A 22589-nucleotide genomic window follows, 5' to 3' on the forward strand; every position below is an offset into this window, starting at 1 on the left:
AGCTCCTCAGTAGTTTGTTGTTGTTAATCTTCCTGAATCAACAATTTGCACAACACCTGTGCAATTATATTCTGTAGGTCAAAAAAAATACTACAGAAAGTTTGCAGATGGACATTTTTCTAGCTAAGAGCAAGAAAAATCACAAGTTCTGGTAAAATAGGATTGCAATCACTCTCTAAAGTACACAATTAATGGTGATGGTCCACAATCTCATATAGTTAAAACTCCTGCAGAATGGAAGGGAGAGACATGAAACAGGGAAATAAATTACAATCAGTGCTAGTTAATTTAGGAAAGGGGCTGGGGGGACAAGCTCAAGCAGGTAAAGTTTATCAAATCATTCAATATGATGTAGCCTTCCCCACTGTGTCAGACACTCTAAAATATATTTTAAATTAAGGTCAAATTTAACCTGAATATACTTCTATTTATTAAGATCTGAGATAGGAATGGTCATACTTAGTACTAAAAGGCAAAAAACAAATGGACTACAAAAGGGGGGAAAAGGTACTGTCTACTGTTCAAAGGATTCATCCAGAGATAAAACCTATATATAAGCATGTGTGCAGGACAAATAAAAAAAGGACTATTTCATGTCATGACTGCTTGTTGGCTTCCTCTTCATAAGCATTCCCTGCGCCATTCTGTACATAGGATGAACCAGAACCAAGGCCATACAAATGACCACAATATTTGACATCATCAATATGATCTTCAAAGAACATTTCTCTCATTTTGAAAAAGGTCATTCCTGTAAGCAATTAATCAGATCCTTCCTGATGTTTTGGTCCTATCTGTTCCAGCTCTAACTATTCAGCAACTTCCTGTAATCCACCTTGAAGATTTCTGCAGCTCTTCATGAGATACTTCACATCATAAGTGACAGGAAAGAACAATCAAAAGATCTCAGAGAAGTCAAGTTCTTCTTCTGGCAAATTAGAATTGGTCAGGATTTTGATTAAATAGCCAAAGTCATAACCACTGTGAAATGATAACCATTTAGCTCCTTCACAGAAGAACACTCCTGAAATCATAAGAAGTTCTGCAAAGCACTAGATCTCAAGTCCTTCCTCCTCATGTTTTTTAAATTGGATACCAGATGTTGTTCATAGCTTTATAGATTCCTGGGCAAATATTTCTTCCATTAAATTAAATTTAAAATTAAACTGCCAGGTCGAAGTTCCTGGAGGGTGTTCTCCTTGTTCCTTCATAAACGTCAGTCCTGGGCGATCCAAGATGGCGGCCTAGAGGGAGACTGCACTCCCTGTCGCTCCAGAACACAGGAGTTAAGAAGGGGAGGCATTGAGAGACTCGGACTGAAATAGAGCCACGGGTGAGTCTGCCCACTGGGTAAAGCTCGGCCCGGGGGGCAGGCCCAGATAGAGGTGGCTTATCGGAGCCGGGCAGGGCAGCTAGAGTCATCCACAGGCAGCCCTGCGCACTCCAGCGGTGGGCCCCGCCCACACAGCCAGCTTCTCCAGGTTCTCCGAACGGAACTGGCCCGCTAGTGAGAGCCTTTCTGACCAGAACAAGCTCCGAGTCCCAGAGCCAGTGCAGCTCAGCGTACTCTGGCACGCAAGCAGATTCAGGGTCCAGACAGGGCAGCCAGAGACTTCCCCAAGTAGTCTGGACCCCTGCGGTGGGAGGTGCCGTTCAAGGCTAGCCTCTCGGAGCTGACCGCCCAGTGAGAGACTTTCTACATAGAACCAGCCACAAGCCCCCGAACCAACAGAGAGCCTCGATCCGCAAACAGCCTCTGGGATCAGGGCAGGGCAGCCAGACACCTCTTCAGGTGGCTCTGCCCACTCCGGCTGCAGGCTCTCTTCACGGGGCGATCCAAGATGGCGGCCTAGAGGGAGACTGCACCCGCTGTCGCTCCAGAACCCAGGAGTTAAGAAGGGGAGGCATTGAGAGACTCGGACTGAAATAGAGCCACGGGTGAGTCTGCCCACTGGGTAAAGCTCGGCCCGGGGGGCAGGCCCAGATAGAGGTGGCTTATTGGAGCCGGGCAGGGCAGCTAGAGTCTTCCCAAGGTAGCCTTCCACACTCCGGCAGTGAGCTCCTCCCACACAGCCAGCTGCACGGTGCAGGCCCACAGTGAGAGCATTTCAGCACAGAGCCAGTTCCAAATCGTGGAACCAGTAGGGGGCTAGGGGCAGTTTTCTTCGGATACGCTGCTTTATCAGATTCCTCCAAGACATCAGGCTACTGAAGGCTGGGAGGTGATACACTGGAAATCTACCGGGACACTATAAGCCAATAGCGGAAAACTGCAATATCTCAGGGTCCCACTGACAACTGACCAATATGAGAAAACAAGGGAAGAAAATGTCCCAAACAAACCTAGATACTACATCAATAAAACCCAATAACAGCACAGCAGAAGAAATGTCAGAAAGGGAGTTCAGAATGTACGTAATTAAAACGATTAGGGAAGCTAATGAGGAGATGAAAGAGCAAATGCAGGCATTGAAGGAGGAGATGAAAGAGCAAGGCAGGCATTAAATGATCGCACCAATCAACAGTTAAAAGAGCAAATACGGGAAGCAAGAGATCATTTCAATAAAGAGTTAGAGATACTGAAAAAAAAAACAAACTGAAATACTTGAAATGAAGGAAACAATAAACCAAGTTAAAAACTCCATAGAAAGCATAACCAATAGAATGGAGCACCTGGAAGACAGAACCTCAGACATTGAAGACAAATTATTTAATCTTGAAAGCAAAGTTGGCCAAACAGAAAAGATGGTAAGAAATCATGAACAGAATCTACAAGAATTATGGGATATCATGAAAAGGCCAAATTTAAGAATTATTGGGATTGAGGAAGGCTTAGAGAAACAAACCAAAGGAATGAACAATCTATTCAATGAAATAATATCAGAAAATTTCCCAAATCTGAAGAATGAAATGGAAAACCAAATACAAGAGGCTTATAGAACTCCAAACATACAAAATTACAACAGACACACACCAAGGCACATTATTATGAAAATACCTAACATACAAAATAAAGACAGAATTTTAAAGGCCGCGAGAGAAAAGAATCAAATTACATTCAGAGGGAAACCAATAAGAACATCAGCAGATTTTTCAATCCAGACCCTAAAAGCCAGAAGGGCCTGGAACAACATTTACCAAGCCCTGAAAGAAAACGGATGCCAACCAAGAATCTTATACCCAGCAAAACTTACCTTCAAATTTGACGATGAAATAAGATCCTTCCATGATAAACAAAAGCTAAAGGAATTTACAAAAAGAAAGCCAGCATTACAGAACATTCTCAGCAAAATATTCCATGAGGAAGAGATGAAAAACAACGATGCAAATCAGCAACAGGAGGCGCTAGCCTAAAGGAATAGCCAAATAAAGGAGAAACCAAATCATGTCAAAAACAAATATGAGTCAATTGACTGGGAATACAAATCATATCACAATAATAACCCTGAATGTTAATGACCTGAATTCATCAATCAAAAGACACAGACTGGCAGATTGGATTAAAAAGAAAAATCCAACAATATGCTGCCTGCAAGAGACTCATCTCATAGAAAGAGACACCCATAGACTAAAGGTGAAAGGATGGGGAAAAACATACCATGCACACGGACACAGCAAAAAAGCTGGAGTATCCATCCTCATCTCAGATAATGTGGACTTCAAACCAAAACTAGTCAGAAGGGATAAAGAAGGACATTACATGCTGCTTAAGGGAAGCATAAATCAGCAAGACTTAACAATCATAAATATCTATGCCCCAAATATTGGCTCATCCACGTACGTCAAACAAATCCTTCTCAATTACAGAATTCAAATAGACCACAACACAATAATACTAGGCGATTTTAACACACCTCTCTCAACACTGGATAGATCGTCCAAACAAAAATTGAATAAAGAAACTATAGATCTCAACAACACAATCAGCAATTTAGACTTAACAAACATATATAGAATATACCATCCAACAAAGAACGAATACACTTTCTTCTCAGCAGCACATGGATCTTTCTCTAAAATAGACCATATTTTATGCCACAAAGCTACTGTTAGCAAATACAAGAAGATAGAGATACTACCTTGTACTCTATCAGATCATAATGGATTGAAATTAGAAATAAATGACAGAATAAAAAACAGAAACTTCTCCAATACTTGGAGAGTAAATAATACACTATTATATGATGAATGGATAACAGAAGACATCAGGAGGGAAATAAAAAAATTCTTAGAAGTAAACGAGAACAAAGACACATCATATCAAAATCTCTGGGACACTATGAAAGCAGTACTTAGAGGAAGATTTATTTCATGGGGTGCATTCAAAAAAAGAAGTAGAAATCAACAAATAAACGACTTAACACTACAGCTCAAAGCACTAGAAAAAGAAGAGCAGACCAATACCAAAAGTAGTAGAAGACAGGAAATAGTTAAAATCAGAGCCGAAATCAACGAAATGGAAACAAAAGAAACAATTGGAAAAATTAACAAAAAATAGTTGGTTCTTTGAAAAAATAAATAAAATTGATAAACCCTTAACCACACTAACAAAGAGAAAGAGGGAGAAAACTCAAATTACTAAAATTCGGAATGAACAAGGAAACATCACAACAGACACGAGTGAAATACAAAACATAATTAGAAGCTATTTCGAAAATCTATACTCCAACAAAACAGAAAACCTCGAAGACATCAACAAATTTCTAGAGACATATGAATTACCTAAACTGAACGAGGAGGACATACACAACCTAAATAAACCAATTTCAAGCAATGAAATAGAAGAGGTCATCAAAAGCCTACCAACAAAGAAAAGTCAGGGACCAGATGGGTTCTCAGCCGAGTTCTACAAAACCTTTAAAGAAGAGCTCATTCCAATACTCCTCAAACTATTCCATGAAATAGAAGAGGAGGGAACCCTTCCAAACTCGTTCTATGAAGCCAATATCACCCTGATACCTAAACCAGACAGAGACACATCAAGGAAAGAAAATTTCAGACCAATATCCTTAATGAACATCGACGCAAAAATTCTCAACAAAATTTTAGCAAATCGCATACAAATATATATTAAAAAGATAGTGCACCACGATCAAGTGGGTTTTATCCCAGGGATGCAAGGTTGGTTCAACATTCGAAAATCAATAAATGTCATTCACCATATCAACAGACTTAAAGTTAAGAATTACATGATTATTTCAATAGATGCAGAAAAAGCATTCGATAAAATACAGCATCCCTTCATGCTCAAAACACTAGAAAAAATTGGGGTAGTGGGAACATTCCTAAACAATATAAAGGCAATCTACGCTAAGCCCATGGCTAATATCATTCTAAATGGTGAAAAACTGAAAGTGTTCCCCCTAAAAACTGGAACAAGGCAGGGATGCCCTCTTTCACCACTTCTATTCAACATCGTCCTTGAGACTCTAGCCAGAGCAATCAGACAAACCAAAGAAATTAAAGGGATACGAATAGGAAAAGAAGAACTCAAACTATCCCGGTTCGCTGATGACATGATTATATATTTAGAGGAACCTGGAAATTCCACCAGAAAACTTTTAGAACTCATAAGTGAATTCAGTAAAGTAGCAGGTTACAAGATCAATGCTCATAAATCCAATGCATTTTTATACATAAGTGATGAATCTTCAGAAAGAGAAATTAGGAAAACTACCCCATTCACAATAGCATCGAAAAAAATAAAATACTTGGGAATCAATCTCACAAAAGAGGTCAAAGACCTCTACAATGAGAACTACAGAACACTAAAGAAAGAAATTCAAGAAAACCTTAGAAGATGGAAAGATCTCCCATGTTCCTGGATAGGCAGAATTAATATCGTCAAAATGGCTATACTACCTAAAGTGCTATACAGATTCAATGCAATTCCAATTAAAATCCCAATGATGTACCTTGCAGAAATAGAGCCAGCAATTATGAAATTCATCTGGAAGAATAAAAAACCTAGAATAGCTAAAGCAATCCTCAGTAGCAAGAGCGAAGCAGGGGGTATTGCAATACCAGATCTTCAACTCTACTACAAAGCAATAGTAACAAAAACGGCATGGTATTGGTACCAAAATAGACAGGTAGATCAATGGTACAGAATAGAGGACATGGACACAAACCCAAATAAATACAATTTTCTCATACTAGACAAAGGTGCCAAAAATATGCAATGGAGAAAAGATAGCCTCTTCAACAAATGGTGCTGGGAAAACTGGAAAACCATATGCAATAGAATGAAATTAAACCCCTATCTCTCACCCTACACCAAACTCAACTCAAAATGGATCAAGGACCTTGGAATCAGACCAGAGACCCTGCATCTTATAGAAGAAAAAGTAGGTACAAATCTTCAACTTGTTGGCTTAGGATCAGACTTCCTTAACAGGACTCCCATAGCACAAGAAATAAAAGCAAGAATCAACAACTGGGATAGATTCAAACTAAAAAGCTTTCTCTCAGCAAAGGAAACTATCAGAAATGTGAAGAGAGAGCCTACAGAGTGGGAGAATATCTTTGCCAACCATACCTCAGATAGAGCGCTAATTTCCAGAATCTATAAAGAACTCAAAAAACTCTACACGAAGAATACAAATAATCCAATCAACAAATGGGCTAAGGAAATGAACAGACACTTCACAGAAGAAGATGTACAAGTAATCAACAGATATATGAAAAAATGTTCAACATCCCTAGTAATAAGAGAAATGCAAATCAAAACTACCCTAAGATTTCATCTCACCCCAATTAGAATGGCGATTATAGAGAATACAAGCAACAATAGGTGTTGGCGAAGATGTGGTGAAAAAGGAACACTCATACATTGCTGGTGGGGTTGCAAATTAGTGCAGCCACTCTGGAAAGCAGTGTGGAGATTCCTCAGAAAGCTTGGAATGGAAACACCATTTGACCCAGCTATCCCACTCCTTGGTCTATACCCAAAGGACTTAAAATCAGCATACTACAGAGATACAGCAACATCAATGTTCATTGCTGCTCAATTCACCATAGCCAGATTGTGGAACCAACCTAGATGCCCTTCAGTTGATGAATGGATAAAGAAACTGTGGCATATTTATACAATGGAATATTACTCCGCAATGAAGAATGATAAAATTATGGCATTTGTAGGCAAATGGTCGAAATTGGAGAATATCATGCTAAGTGAGATAAGCCAATCTCAAAAAACTAAAGGACGAATGATCTCGCTGATAAGCGGATGAGGACATATAATGGGGGTGGGAGGGGTTAGCATTAGGTTTAGGGTTAGGTTTAGAGTTAGGCTAAGGAGAGCGGTAAGAATGAAGGAAAGAAGGACTGTATAAAGGGAAAAGGGTGGGAGGGGTGGGGGGAAGGGAAAAAAAAGAAACATCATTACCCTATGTAAACGTAAAAAAAATAAATTAAAAAAAAAAATAAAATAAACGTCAGTCCTAGCTGAATTGTCTTAAAAAAATCTATATTACATCTCAATTGTCAGCATTGCTCCTGAATTCTCCAATGGGTCTCAAAACCACACCTGGAAATTCGGTGTCCTTAACAACGTAATTATATTTTCCAATAACTTGAATTTTCTACATCTCTTCATCCAGGTTACAAGCCCAAACTTCACAAATTCTTTGGTTCTCATCTACAGTTGCTGCTGGTATAGTGAGGGCACAAGGGACTCTAGATGCCAAGCATCAAAATGTTATATTGGATTGAAGATCTGTTTCATAGAATATTTTGTCCTTTATTTTGTGTATTTGTGTCTCTGAACTCACGCTCCTGCTCCTCGCTCTCCCCTCACCACAGAGGCAGCACCAGGCAGTGTTGTTGGTGACTGGTATCCATGACAGCAGCAGGTGCCTCACAGACACCGCTGGCCCAGCAACTGGGAATGGGGAACCGAAGCTGCGCTGCACTGTGCTGCTCCCTAGCTCCTTGCACGTCCTCGCAGGGACCCTGCCTGAGTCCTTCTGGTATGTACTCAGGAGTGGGATAGCTGGGTCAGGTGGTAGTTCTATTTTTAGCTTTTAGAAGCACCTCCATACTGTTTTCCAGACTACTCATACCCATCTACATTCCCACCACCAGTATATAATGTTATTTTTTTCCCTGAATCATTACTAGCATTTCTTATTATTTTATTTATTATAAAAATAGTCATTCTGACAGGTGGGATAGAATCTCAGTGTAGTTTTGATGGTCATTTCCCTGGTGGCTAAGGGTGTTGAGCATTTTTTAATGTGTCTATTTGCCATCACACACTTCTTTTAGTAAGTGTCTTCTTAACTCATCTGCCCATTCATTGACTGGATTACTTGTTCCCTGGTATTTCATTATCTGAGTTTTTTGTATATTGTGGATATTTGTCCTCTGATAGATGCATAGCTGGCAAAGATCTCCCATTCTGTAGGCTGCCTATTTACTTGTTAATTGTTTTCCTGTGCTGTGCAGAATTTTATCCATTTCTTCTAGGTTTTCCAAGTTGTTCTTATGTAATTGTTCTTAATATTTCTAATGATCCTTTATATTTTTATGGTATGAGTACAAGCTATAATGTCTCCTTATTTATTTCTTATTTAATTTCTATTTTTCCCCTGGGTAGCCTGGGTAGAGCTTTGTCAATTTCATCTTTAAAAAAAAAAAAAAAAACTCTCATTGATCTTTTGTATTTTTTAATTCTCCATTTTCTCCATTTTGTTTCTTTAAACTCTTATTTTTTTATTTCTTTCCTTCTCTTAATTGGGGGTTTGATTTGTTATTTATTTTCTAATTCTTCAGCAATGCATTATTTTTACCTGTGTAGAGCAGTTATGAATGTGAACCATATTGGTGATATGAACAGTGTTATATTTTAGGACAGATAATAGCTAGTGATTATTTCCTTAAGAAATATATAAATATATACCTCTTTCTTTAAGAATTTCTTTATTATAGATACGTACAGGAATTTACCAATGCAACAATATGATATACAGAATTTGCTTCAAAGTAATCTAAGGGATAGAGGATGAAGAAGAAATTGTAGATAAAACAAGCAAGTCTGGACATGAGACAGTGACTGTTAAGCATTGACAGGTATTTAAACTGACTTTTTATTGGTTCACATTTATTTTATTTAGCTAAAAATAATATTCATGAAATCATGGGTTTTATGTGGTAGTTTGGAGGATGTGTTTCAAATATATAACCTTCAAGATAAAATGTAATGCATACATGATAAAATATAACATAGACATATAAAATATAAAAATTGTTAAAGAATAGAATATGTATGCAATATTAAATTAATAAGAACAGATATTACATGACAAGGAAATATCGCCTCATACCTGTTGGAATAACCTTTATCAAAGAAATAAAAGACAAAAGTGTTGGTGAGAACAAAAGAAACAATTCAAAAAACTGACAAAACAAAAAGTTGGTTCTTTGAAAAAGTAAACAAAATAGACAAACCCTTAGCCACACTAACAAAGAGAAGGAGAGAGAAAACTCAAATTACTAAAATTTGTGATGAAAAAGGAAATATTACAACAGACACCACTGGGATACACAACATAATGAGAAGCTACTTTGAAAATGTGTATTCCAACAAAATAGAAACTACCAAAGACATTGACAAATTTTTAGAGACATATGTTCCTCCCAAGCTGAAGGAGGACATACACAGTTTAAACAGATCAATATCAATCAATGAAATAAAAGAAGACATTAGAAACCTACCATCCAAGAAAAGCCCAGGACCAGATGGATTATCAGCCGAGTTCTACAAGACCTTCAAAGAAGAACTCATTCCAATGCTTCTCAAAGTATTCCAGAAAATAAAAAAGGAGGGTACCCTACCAAACTCATTCTATGAAGCTAATATCACCCTCATACCCAAACCAGGCAAAGACACATCAAGGAAAGAAAATTTTAGACCAATATCCTTGATGAATATAGATGCAAAGATCCTTAACAAAATACTGGCAAACCGTATCCAAAAACATATTAAGAAAATTGTGCACCACGATCAAGTGGGGTTCATCCATGGAATGCAAGGATGGTTTAACATCTGTAAATCAATAAATGTAAACCATCATGTCAATAGACTTAAGGATAGGAATCATATGGTTATTTCAATTGATGCACAAAAAGCGTTCAACAAAATACAACACCCCTTCATGCTCAGAACACTAGAAAAAATAGGGATAGTAGGAACATACCTGAACATTGTAAAGGCTATTTATGCTAAACCCATGGCCAACATCATCCTAATGGAGAAAAACTGAAAGCATTCCCTTTAAAAATGGGAATAAGACAGGGATGTCCTCTTTCACCACTTCTGTTCAACATTGTCCTGAAAACTCTAGCCAGAGCAATTAGACAGACTAAAGATATTAAAGGAATACAAATATGAAAGAGGAACTTAAGCTGTCACTCTTTGCTGATGACATGATTCTTTATTTAGATGATTCAAAAAACTCCTCCAGAAAACTTCTAGACCTCATCAATAAATTCAGCAAAACATCAGGCTATAAAATCAACACGCATAGATCTAAAGCATTTTTATACACAGGCTATGAAACATCTGAAAGGGAAATGAGGAAAAAAACTACTTTTGCAATATCCTCAAAAAAATAAAATACTTGAGAATCGATCTAACCAAAGAGGTAAAAGATCTCTACAATGAAAACTACAAAACATTGAAGAAAGAAATTGAGGAAGACCTTAGAAGATGGAAAGATCTCCCATGTTCTTGGATAGGCAGAATTAATATTGTCAAAATGGTCATACTACCAAAAGTGCTATACAGATTCAAGGCAATTCCAATTAAAATCCCAATGATGTACCTTACAGAAGTAGACAAATCAATCATGAAATTCATCTGGAAGAATAAGAAACCCAGAATAGCTAAGGAAATCCTTAGCAGGAAGAGTGAAGCAGGGGGTATCACAATACCTGAACTTCAACTATACTACAAAGCAATAGTAACAAAAACGGCATGGTATTGGTACCAAAATAGACAGGTAGACCAATGGTACAGAATAGAGGACATGGACACAAACCCAAATAAATACAATTTTCTCATACTAGACAAAGGTGCCAAAAATATACAATGGAGAAAACATAACCTCTTGAACAAATGGGGCTGGGAAAACTGGAAATTCATATGCAACAGAATGAAACTAAACCCCTATCTCTCACCCTGCACAAAAATCAACTTACAATGGATCAAGGACCTCGGAATCAGACCAGAGACCCTTCATCTTGTAGGAGAAAAAGTAGGTCCATATCTTCAACTTGCTGACTTAGAATCAGATTTCCTTAACAGGATTCCCATAGCACAAGAAATAAAAGCAAGAATTAATAACTGGGATAGATTCAAACTAAAAAGCTTTCTCTCTGCAAAAGAAACTATCAGCAATGAGAAAGAGAACCTACAGAGTGGGAGAAAATCTTTGCCAATCATACTTCAGATAGAGCACTAATATCTGTAATATATAAAGAACTCAAAAAACTCTACACCAAGAATACAAATAACCCAATCAACAAATGGGCTAAGGAAATGAACAGACACTTCACAGAAGATCTACAAGCAATCAACAGATATATGAAAAAATGTTCAACATCTCTAGTAATAAAAGAAATGCAAATCAAATCTACTCTAAGATTCCATCTCACTCCAATTAGATTAGTGATTATCAAGAACATAAGCAGCAATAGGTTTTGGTGAGGATGTGGGGAAAAACTCACACTCATACATTGCTGGTGAGGTTGCAAATTAGTGCAGACACTCTGGAAAGCAGTATGGAGATTCCTCAGAAAGTTGGAATGGAACCACCATTTGACCCAGCTATCCCACTCCTTGGTCTATAACAAAAGGACTTAAAATCAGTATACTACAGAGATACAGTTACATCAATATTCATAGCAGCTCAATTCACAATAGCCAGATTGTGGAACCAACCTAGATATCCTTCAGTTGATGAATGGATAAAGAAACTTTGGTATATATATATACAATGGAATATTACTCATCTATAAAGAATGATAAAATTATGGCATTCGCAGGCAAATGGATGAAATTGGAGAATATCATGCTAAGTGAGATAAGCCAATCTCAAAAAAACCAAAGGATGAATGATCTTGCTGATAAGTGGATGATGACACATAATGGGGGGTGGGAGGGGAGCAAGATTGGAGGAAGGAGGGAGTGTATAGAAGGATAAGAAGAGTGGGAGGGGTGGAGGGAAGGAAAAAGTAACAGAATGAATCAAACACCATTATCCTATGTAGATGTATGATTACACAAATGGTATGCCTTTACTTCATGTACAAACAGAAACAACATGTATCACCTTTGTTTACAATAAAAATAAAAAAATAAATAAAAGTGTTGGTGAGGATAGCAAGGGGGTGATGTGAAGGACATGAAGGTGCCCTTGCAGTAACAGTGACTAGAAGGAAATGCAGGTTAACTTCTGGAGTGCAAACAGTGTGTCTTTCTTCCAAGTAACCATGACTGCATGGATTTTTAAAATTCCTCCTTCACTTTCCAGCTTCATTTTATTACTTAAAACATAAGCATCATTGTTGTTCAGTCTGTCTGATAATTACAGTGTCTGGAGTCCCTACATGCTTTCCATGTGTTGGTTCTTGCTTTTGGAAGCTTATTTCCTCATATGTCTACTTATCTACTTATTTCCTCATATGTTTATGTGTTGGATATTATGATTAAAAATATTGAGAGAAATGATTTGAGGTCTAAGGGACATTGCTTACCTCTGAACACAATTTTTTTCAGTTGTTTTTACTTAGTATTTGAAAACATCTTGAACCAAGATGAGTGCCTGAGACTTTCCAGATCTCTTCTAATGGCTCAAAGATGGTTTCAGAATGTTGGATTTTTCTTTATTTTTCATTTACCCTTATTCCTAGGGTAACTTTTAGAACTGCTGCACAGTAATGATTTACTTCTTATAAACAAGACTCATTTCCCAAGATCTTTGTCCCTTGATATCAACATTGGGGCAATTATCCCTGTTTGTCTCAAGGTCCCTTGGGATTGCCTCCCCAAGGCCTCTCCAAAACTGATAAAGGGCCTTGTTCAGCCTCTTTTTCATGAAACTGTTATCCAAGCATCAGTTCTCATGTACCCCAGACCAATTAGGGCATAAAGAGTCTTAAATTCTGTCTCCCTTTTCATAGGGACTGAAGACCCTGGGAACAAGTTCCTGCTCCTCATCTAGATCCAAAATCACAAGTCATTAGGCCCTATTCAGAAAATTATGCATTATAGTCATTTATACTCTGACTTTTAATGCTTTATAAGAGACAAGTGGAGGCAGCTGAACCAGAGAATTCTGAGAACCTCGCAGAGCAGTGGGTAAGGTCAGTGCATAAGTTCTCAGGCTTGAGTTCTCCCTCTGCTTCTCCCTCTCCCTATCCATCTCCTCTCCTCCTCTCCCTCTCATCTTCCTCTCCCTCCCTTCTCTTTTTCTCCCTCTCACCTCTATTTGTCTTTCACACATTATATAATCTAACCTCTTGGTGTTTCAAGGTAATATAACAATCCTTTAAATCTTTTAAGTGCTCTTTGGTTTTCAAATCACCACCTACCCTGCTGCCTGTGATTGCCACTGCCTGCAGGAATGGCTCCACAGGTGAGGTTAGGGCGTTCAGGAGGTTGAGCTCCAGTAAAGGTCACACAGCTGAGAGTGGAGGAGCACCAGCGCCTGCTGCAAGCTTGGAGCCCTTTTCCATATTGCCCCTGCAATCTCTCTCCTCACACCTGAGTCACATAATAGAGGGGTTTGTGCCTTCAAGGACCATCTGAACACACCAAGTAGTAGTAGTTGGCTGAGTCCCTTTTGTGTGCCAAGACCTGCTCTTGGATTGGGGCTCAGAGGTAAATAAGACGGTGGATGTTCCTGCTCTCAGGAGGTTCATATTTTAGTGCAGAGAAATGGATAATAAACAAGTAAACAAATCACTAAGATTTCAGGTAGTTATAAATGCCAAGAATGAAATTTAATAGGTAGTGACTGGGATGGGCAGTGGCATGGCATTTCAAGGACCATCTTTCTATGGAGGTGACATTGTGACATTTAAGTGGAGATTTGAACAAGGCAGAAGGGTCAGTCCAGCAACCCATTGAGAGGTGAATGTGAGAATGCAACCAAATGTAGGTTGGTTTGTTTGTTTGTTTTTCAAAAAAACAAAAGCCCTGCTTTTGATGGTGGAAGAGTGTGAATCATGTGCCCAATTTCTTTCTAAAGTCCCTTGCACTCAGAGCCATATGATCTGGTTCTAAGTAGTACGATGTACACGGAAGTGGATTTCTGTGAAAGTTTTTCTTCCCTATTACAGATCTGACCTCTTTTTTCTTTGCCCTTCCCTATCTGGAACCCAGACCCAAGGACTGGAGATGGAGCAGCCACCTACTAACCATATGGGGGACCAACAGGGTGACAAAGAGTGCATGCTTATCAGCGAGATCATTCATCCTTTGTTGAGATTGGCTTATCTCACTTAGCATGATATTCTCCAATTTCATCCATTTGCCTGCAATGCCATAATTTTATTATTCTTTATGGCAGAATAATATTCCATTGTATATATATACCACAGTTTCTTTATCCATTCACAAATGGTATGCCTTTACTCCATGTACAAACAGAGAAACGTGTATCCCATTTGTTTACAATTAAAAAAAAAAGAGTGCATGCTAAGGACAGTGAAGTCGGGAAATGAAGAGAGCCTGGTTCACTGGTGACATCACTGTCCCCTGGACTGCCTTACCTCCAGGCTTCACATTTGTGCAAAAATAATGTAGAAAGAAGGTAAAATTATGACTTTTTTACAAATAAAAGTTAACATGTATTAAAGGTTTTATTTAATGCAAAATGAGGAAACTGCCAGGGTGTTATAATCCAAAGAATGGATACATTATTAATAAAATATTTAAATGAATGTATAAACAGAGGCTAACTGTGTAACAGTGAGGGAGAGCTGACTGTCCTACTACATAATTTGCTTGCATATGAATAGACTAGAAATATTTTGCATTGCAGTTATCTAAAACTTATTATTAAAAATAAATAAATAAATAAATAAGCTCCCATATAATCAGAATCAGACAACCCAGAAAGGTGTGCTCCAGACAATGCAATTTACCGATGAAGAACAAATTCTTACCTGCATTTGGCTTGAAACAAATATTCTCCCCTCTGTTAAAAAGACATGTGCTGTTTTTTATTTTCTGTAGCTGAACATCTTCCTTGCTGATGCAACTGATAGATTTGGCTCTAACATTTTTTAAAACTTTATAAGAATTAAAAAATACAAGACTTCAACAAACCAAAGGAATAGTCTCAACATGACAAAAAGATAATTCCCTTAATATTACAAATCAAACCAGTTAAGAAGACTAACAGCCCAATAGAAAATGACAAAGAGCATTATCGATTCCACAGGAAAAGAAATGCAAATGCCCTTTAAACACAGAGAAGGTGTTCAACCATCCCAATGAGTTTTGAAAAGTGAAATTATATTTCACCTGTTAGACAAGAATTTTAAAGTTCATTGAGGGTAAAGAAAAAAGGACTCTCACACATTGTTTAGAGGGATAAATTAATACAACTAGTTTGAAGGACAAGTTGACAAAAACCTTAAAATATTCAAAGGACACAATCCTCTGTCACAGTAGTACCACGTCTAGGCATTTTTCTTATGGATATACTTGCCCAAGGGAATAAAGACATTATGTAGGGGAATGTTCTTTGTAGCACTGCTTGCCATTACAAAAGACTGGATGAAACTTGTTAAATAACCTCTCATGCATCCATGCAACTATGGAACAAAATGGAGCAACTGGGCTCAGTGTTACGTGCCCAGAAACCCAGTGACTCAGTGTGTGGCAGGAAAATCACAAGTTCAAGGCCAGCCTGGGCAACTTGGCAAGACCCTGTCCCTAAATTTTAAAAAATGTTAAAAAGTGTGTGTTGGGGGGGAGGCATGGAATATAGTTCAGTGGTAGAGTGGCCCTGCATTTAATCTCCGCTACTTAAAAATTAAAAAGGAAAAATAAAATCATTAGGAAAAACAGTAATCTGTAGGAGGCTTTACCATCAGTATTTACTTCGGCACCATTACTAATGTTTTCATATTCATTAAACAGTCAGGTGTTTTTACATTATATACATAAATTGGTTTCCTATATGCCCTTTTATATTTAATGAAAAGGATTCTGTAGTAGACACCTCCTAAGATCCCGCTTCAATGACCTTTTAGCTGCCCACCAGGTTATTTATAGCAGCCACATGTCCCAATGGCCTGGGCACAGTTAACCTTCTTGGGTCAAATTCCCACCTACTGGACTCTGGAACAGAACCAAACGCTGGTCCTGGATGGATTCTTCAAAGTGGAAGATATGGACTTGTGTGTTTCAAAGAGACTTCTTACCAGAGACACTGAGAAACCTGAACTTTGTGGCCAATCAGAAGAGAGAAACCATACTATAACTTGAATAGAAGTTTTAATATAAATAATTATTAACAGGGTAATAGAGTAACAAGGTGTTTTAGTCAGTTTTTTCGCTACTGTGACTGAAAGGCCTGACAAGAACAATCTTACGGGAGAAAAAGTTTATTTGAGGGCTCAGGGTTTCAGAGATCTGTCTAAGGACAACTTCAATCCTCAGGGCTTAAGGTGAGGCAGGGCATCAAGGCAGAAGGGTGTGGTGGAGGGAAGCGACTCACATGATGATCAGGAAGCAGACAGAGATTTCACTTGCCAGATTCAAAATATATACCCTAAAGTCACGCCCCCAATGCCCACCTCCTCCAGCCACACCCTGCCCACCTTCAGTTTCCACTCAGTTAATCCCACCAGCCCATTAATTCACTGATTGGGCTAAGGCTCTAATACCCCAATCATTTCTCCTCTAAACCTTCTTATGTGTCTCACACTTGAGTTTTTGGGGGACAACTCACATCTAAACCATAACACAAGGGATTGGCTACTAATAAGTGAAGAGAACACTAAAGAATAGAGGAATAGCAGAAATAAGAAATAGCCACTACCACTAGGACTGTGATACAGTACCCACAGAAGAGCTGCACCCAACCCAAGTCTAAGATCCAGCCCTGATGGGCCTCAGTCCACTGGATGGGGAAGTCATTGTGGCAACACGCCAGTGGAACTTTCTGGAAATGCACCCAATATTCATAGGTAGAGGTCTCTCTGCAGGCATGCCACTATAAGACCACCTGGGCACTGAGAGGGTGAGGGAAAGGAAGGGCTGTTGGCAGGAGAAATCACTGGCCTTGCAGTGCTGCTGGCTTCTGTGTGCAGCAGGACTGCATGCAGGAGGAGCTGAGCACACTGTCAGAACCTGGTGCTGGAGAAGGTGCCTAAGAGGCAGGAGCCAGACCTTGAGATGCAGCAAGCACTGCGGGAGCCTGCCAAGGGAGCATAAAGAACTTGCCAAGCAAGCACAAAAGAACCAGAGAAGCAAGTCTTTCCCTCCTGCAGGGCCTCTCTTGCACCCTCTACTGACAAAGCTTAACATCCTGCTGCCTGGCTAAGGGAACACACTGAAAGGGCCCAGATCCATTTTCACAGTCTAGGCAGTGAAGGGAAAATTTAGGGAAGAGAATAAAGCCATCAGGAATCTATAAAGAAAAGACCAGCAACCCAATAGAAAGAAAAAAAAAGGGAGATGCACAGAGAAAAACTGAAAACAGAGGCAGGAGATAAGAAAGAGGGGTTGGGATGTGGATCAGTTAGTAGAGCACTTGCCCAGAATGTGCAAGGCCCTGGATCAATCCCTAGTACTACCAAAATCAAACAAAAAGACACACAGAGATAGTGGCAAGAGAGATGACAGCTTGTGCGGTCCTTTGTGTGTTCTTTGACTCTGAAATAGACACCCCTGTGGCTTTTTAATAAATGCCCCTTTTTTTGGCTTAAACTAGTTTTATCTGGTTTCACGCCCTACAGCAAATCCATACCACTCAGTACTGACTGGCAATAACAAAGTTCTTGAATTAAAATCTAAGATAATAATTTTATCATTGCTGGGTCCTTGTAATTAGTTATTGCTATTTGTATCTGCTGGAGTTTTGACCTTTCCAGGTTTTGTAAACACTTTTCCTTAGTGTAAAATACTACAATTGAAAAAATTAAAAATATTTTTCCATTATATTACACTATTACACAGGTGCACAGGTGGGTTTCACCTGGACCCCCAGTGTCCATTTTCCCTGAACTGTTTCCTCAGATTCCTTATTAGTGATAAATTCTTGTAAAACTAAGTAATCAGTATTTTTGAACAAGATCATAAAGACTCCTTTGATAGTCTTGTTTTTTTTTCCCCTAATGTAATGTCTTCCAGGAGTACTTAGTAAAATTCCCTCAATCCAATCATTGGAGCATGCTTTCTAGACCATCTTTCTAATGAAGCACCTGTGATTTTCCTAAGATGGTCTCCACTGTGTCTGTCTAATCATTTTTGTTTTCATGTGGAGCTGAAAACATACAAATGTATGCAGTTTATTTTCATTAGTTATTTCAAATGGGTTGTTTGGTGTTATTATTCCACTGGAAGGAGTCAATTTGTCAATGCACTCTTTAGTCTATACTGGACTTACTAGTTTATTCTGCCTTTAACATCATTAGCAATAGGGAACATTTCACCCATGGGTGGGAGCATCAGCTCCTTCCAGCAGTTTTTTGTTCCAAGGTTGCTGATAGGTTTTCACAGTCTCATATCACACTTTTCATCTGATAATTTGTTTTGGTTTAAAGAAAGATGCTGTAGTTATATTTTAATTTTAATTTAATTTTTAATTATTTAAGTATGTGGTTTTCTTTCTCACCAGGTTCCTTCTGTTTCCTGGGTGATGCTGATCTTTACTCTGGATGTTCCTTATTACAAGATGCCCCTGTTGTTCATGCAGACATCATCCACTTTCATTTCAAGCTACTTCTTTCAAGCTTCATGTTTTATGTATACTTGTCTATTCTGTTCCCTCTACTGATTCCCTTCATTTTCCTGTAAGATCCTGTGTCTTTCTGGGGCAGACATTTTCCCCACATCTGTGATAATGATGATAAGGATCCCCTTTGGTGGAGGGACAGACATCTCTCTATCCCCAGGACCCTCACTGAGCGCCACCCCTCTCTCACTGGCCCTGAGGCTCTTATGATAGGAGATACTTACATAGACACTGTGACCTGGGTCAGTGAAAGATTGCAGCAGAATCCCCCATGTGCTTGTTTAAAATACAGATTCCTGAGCCCCACCCAGACCAGGTGAATTATAAACTCTAGAGCAGTGCCTGAAATCTGCATTTGTAATGATATCTCTGGGTAATTTTTATGCACCCCACAGCTGAACTGCTAGAGAAGAAACCTTCCCTGCATGGTGCTCATTCAGGGGACAGAATCAGTTCTGAGAATGGCTCAGTACTGGGTCTGGTCTAAAACTAAAGACAGTCTTCTTCAAATTTCTCCAGACCCTGATGCTCCCAGGAGGCTTCATCTCTACCTGGAGAAATGGAGATTGAAAGTCCCCTTCACTGGATCATTGCTCTTAGGTTCTATCATTGTCTTGTATTTTCTCTCTGGTACTTAACTCTGGTTCCCATAAACAGTGCCTGTCAAGGTCCACCAATAAATTATTGAAGGGAGATGTAGAACCACAACAATGACTGACCAAATTTACATTCTAAATTCAGAGAAACATCAGAGTCTCTGGAACCAGCCAGAGAGCCCCAGCAGATGTGCAGAGAGGCACCCCTGCATCAGAGCCAGCAATAAAGTCAATACTCCTCATCCCCCAGGCAATACAGAGGACTGGCTCCATGAAGGAGGGACTGCATCTGCCTTGTGTGATGGTTAGTTTTATGTGCCAACTTAACTGATCTAAGGAATGGCTAAGGAGCTGGGCGAGCTTTATTTCTGGGCGAGGGTGCTATCAAGAGAGACTAGTATTTGAATCAATGAGTAATAACCACCCTCACCAATGCAAGTGGGCATCAGCAATCTATTGAGTGCCTGAAATGGAAAAAAGAAAAGGGGGAGAAAGGGCAATTTGCTGACTCCTCAAGTTCCATAGATTCCCATCTTCCCTTGCTCTCAAATAGCACTCCTGGTTCTCAGGGCTTCAGACTCAAACCAGGACTTATACCATCAGCCTGCCAGTTCTCAGGCCTTGGGTTTAGACTAGAACTCCACCAAAGCCAGGCTTCCTCTACTGCCACCCAATGACTGAGTGTGGCAGGGATAATAATTTTAGGCTCCTTCTAGAAATATCTGGGAATCCTCAGGTGGAGAACTCTGGCTAGAAGACTCCCCAGTGACCTTGCTCATCTTAGAACTCACACCTCAGCCCAAACTTCCATCCTCCATCTCTCCTTTGCTGGAGGTCAGACCTGCCTCACAGGTGATAGATTTCCACCTTCCTCAGCTCCTTCCTCACTCTCTCACAAGTCTTTTCCTTAATAAATATGTCACTCCTGTGTTGGGGATTCTCAGAGTACTCAGACAAACCTGTGCGTTTTCCAGGGGTAGCCCAAAATGAGGGGTCCCTTTGCTCCTGTCCTCTCTAGTGTGGAAATGCAGAAGAGTCAGGGGGTGTGGGTAGGAGGGCAGACCAGCTGCTTAGCAAGGAAAAATTGCACCAGAGTTAAAAAAAACAAGGAAGGCTTTATTCAAAACTGTTGAGATAGAGGTGACAGATTAAATGCAAACATGAACAGGACAGGGACAAGTGAGGATTAATAACCAATTTTCAGGGTAATTTTCTAAGGTGGAAAATTATCAAGAAGAACTTGGTTAGGTATTGGGAGTAAAGGACAGGCACCTTGTTTGGATATCTAGGCTAGGGAATTCTCAAACTGGTTTAGCAGGAGTCTTAGCTAAAACTGGGCTTAATGGTATGACAGAGTCAAAAATAGGAATCAGAGGAGCCTGAGTAAACTTCAGTCAACAAGGGAGTCTCATTACAAAGACTGGTCTTACTGGACCAGCTTACTCCAAGGAATCGGTGGGAATAATTCTGAATTGAATGTGATGTTTAAAACAAACAAGTATTCCAGAAAATAGAAGAGGAGGGAACTCTCCCAAACTCATTCTATGAAGCCAATATTACCCTGATTCCTAAACCAGACAGAGACACATCAAGGAAAGAAAATTTCAGACCAATATCCTTAATGAACATTGACGCAAAAATTCTAAACAAAATTTTAGCAAATCACACACAAAAACATATTAAAAAGATAGTGCACCATGATCAAGTGGGTTTCATCCCAGGGATGCAACGTTGGTTCAACATCAGGAAATCAATAAATGTCATTCACCATATCAATAGACTTAAAGTCAAGAATCACATGATTATTTCGATAGATGCAGAAAAAGCATTTGATAAAATACAGCATCCCTTCATGCTCAAAACACTAGAAAAAATAGGGATAGTGGGAACATTCCTTAGCATTGTAAAGGCCATCTACGCTAAACCCATGGCTAATATCATTCTAAATGGTGAAAAACTGAAAGCATTCCCTCTAAAAACTGGAACAAGGCAGGGATGCCCTCTTTCACCACTTCTATTCAATATCGTCCTTGAAACTCTAGCCAGAGCATTTAGACAGACCAAAGAAATTAAAGGGATACGAATAGGAAAAGAAGAACTCAAACTATCCCTATTTGCTGATGATATGATGGTATACTTAGAGGAACCAGGAAATTCCACCAGAAAACTGTTAGATCTCATAAGTGAATTCAGTAAAGTAGCGGGATATAAGATCAATGCACACAAATCTAAGGCATTTCTATACATAAGCGATGAATCTTCAGAAAGAGAAATTAGGAAAACTACCCCATTCACAATAGCTTCGAAAAAAATAAAGTATTTGGGAATCAATCTCACAAAAGAGGTGAAAGACCTCTACAATGAGAACTACAGAACACTAAAGAAAGAAATTAAAGAAAACCTTAGAAGATGGAAAGATCTCCCATGTTCTTGGATAGGAAGAATTAATATTGTCAAAATGGCCATACTACCAAAAGTGCTATACAGATTCAATGCAATTCCAATTAAAATCCCAATGATGTACCTTACAGAAATAGAGCAAGAAATTATGAAATTCGTCTGGAAGAATAAAAAACCCAGAATAGCTAAAGCAATCCTTGGCAGAAAGAGTGAAACAGGGGGTATCGCAATACCAGATCTTCAACTCTACTACAAAGCAATAGTAACAAAAACGGCATGGTATTGGTACCAAAATAGAAAGGTAGATCAATGGTACAGAATAGAGGACATGGACACAAACCCAAATAAATACAATTTTCTCATACTAGACAAAGGTGCCAAAAATATGCAATGGAGAAAAGATAGCCTCTTCAACAAATGGTGCTGGGAGAATTGGAAATCCATATGCAACAGAATGAAACTAAACCCATATCTCTCACCATGCACGAAACTAAACTCAAAATGGATTAAGGATCTCAGAATCAGACCAGAGACCTTGCATCTTATAGAAGAAAAAGTAGGTCCAGAGCTTCAACATGTCGGCTTAGGACCAGACTTCCTCAACAGGACTCCCATA

The 22589-nt window shown here is 39.0% G+C and overlaps 2 pseudogenes; both read right to left on the reverse strand.

The window, feature by feature from the left end:
* LOC124979392 (myomesin-2-like) overlaps positions 1 to 22589 on the reverse strand; it is a 347584-nt pseudogene that overhangs the window by 248164 nt on the left and 76831 nt on the right.
* On the reverse strand, positions 597 to 7652 carry LOC124979588 (CCR4-NOT transcription complex subunit 7-like; annotated as a pseudogene).

Source organism: Sciurus carolinensis, chromosome 3 (genome assembly GCF_902686445.1).
Source record: "Sciurus carolinensis chromosome 3, mSciCar1.2, whole genome shotgun sequence".
In the NCBI taxonomy this organism is placed as follows: Eukaryota; Metazoa; Chordata; class Mammalia; order Rodentia; family Sciuridae; genus Sciurus; species Sciurus carolinensis.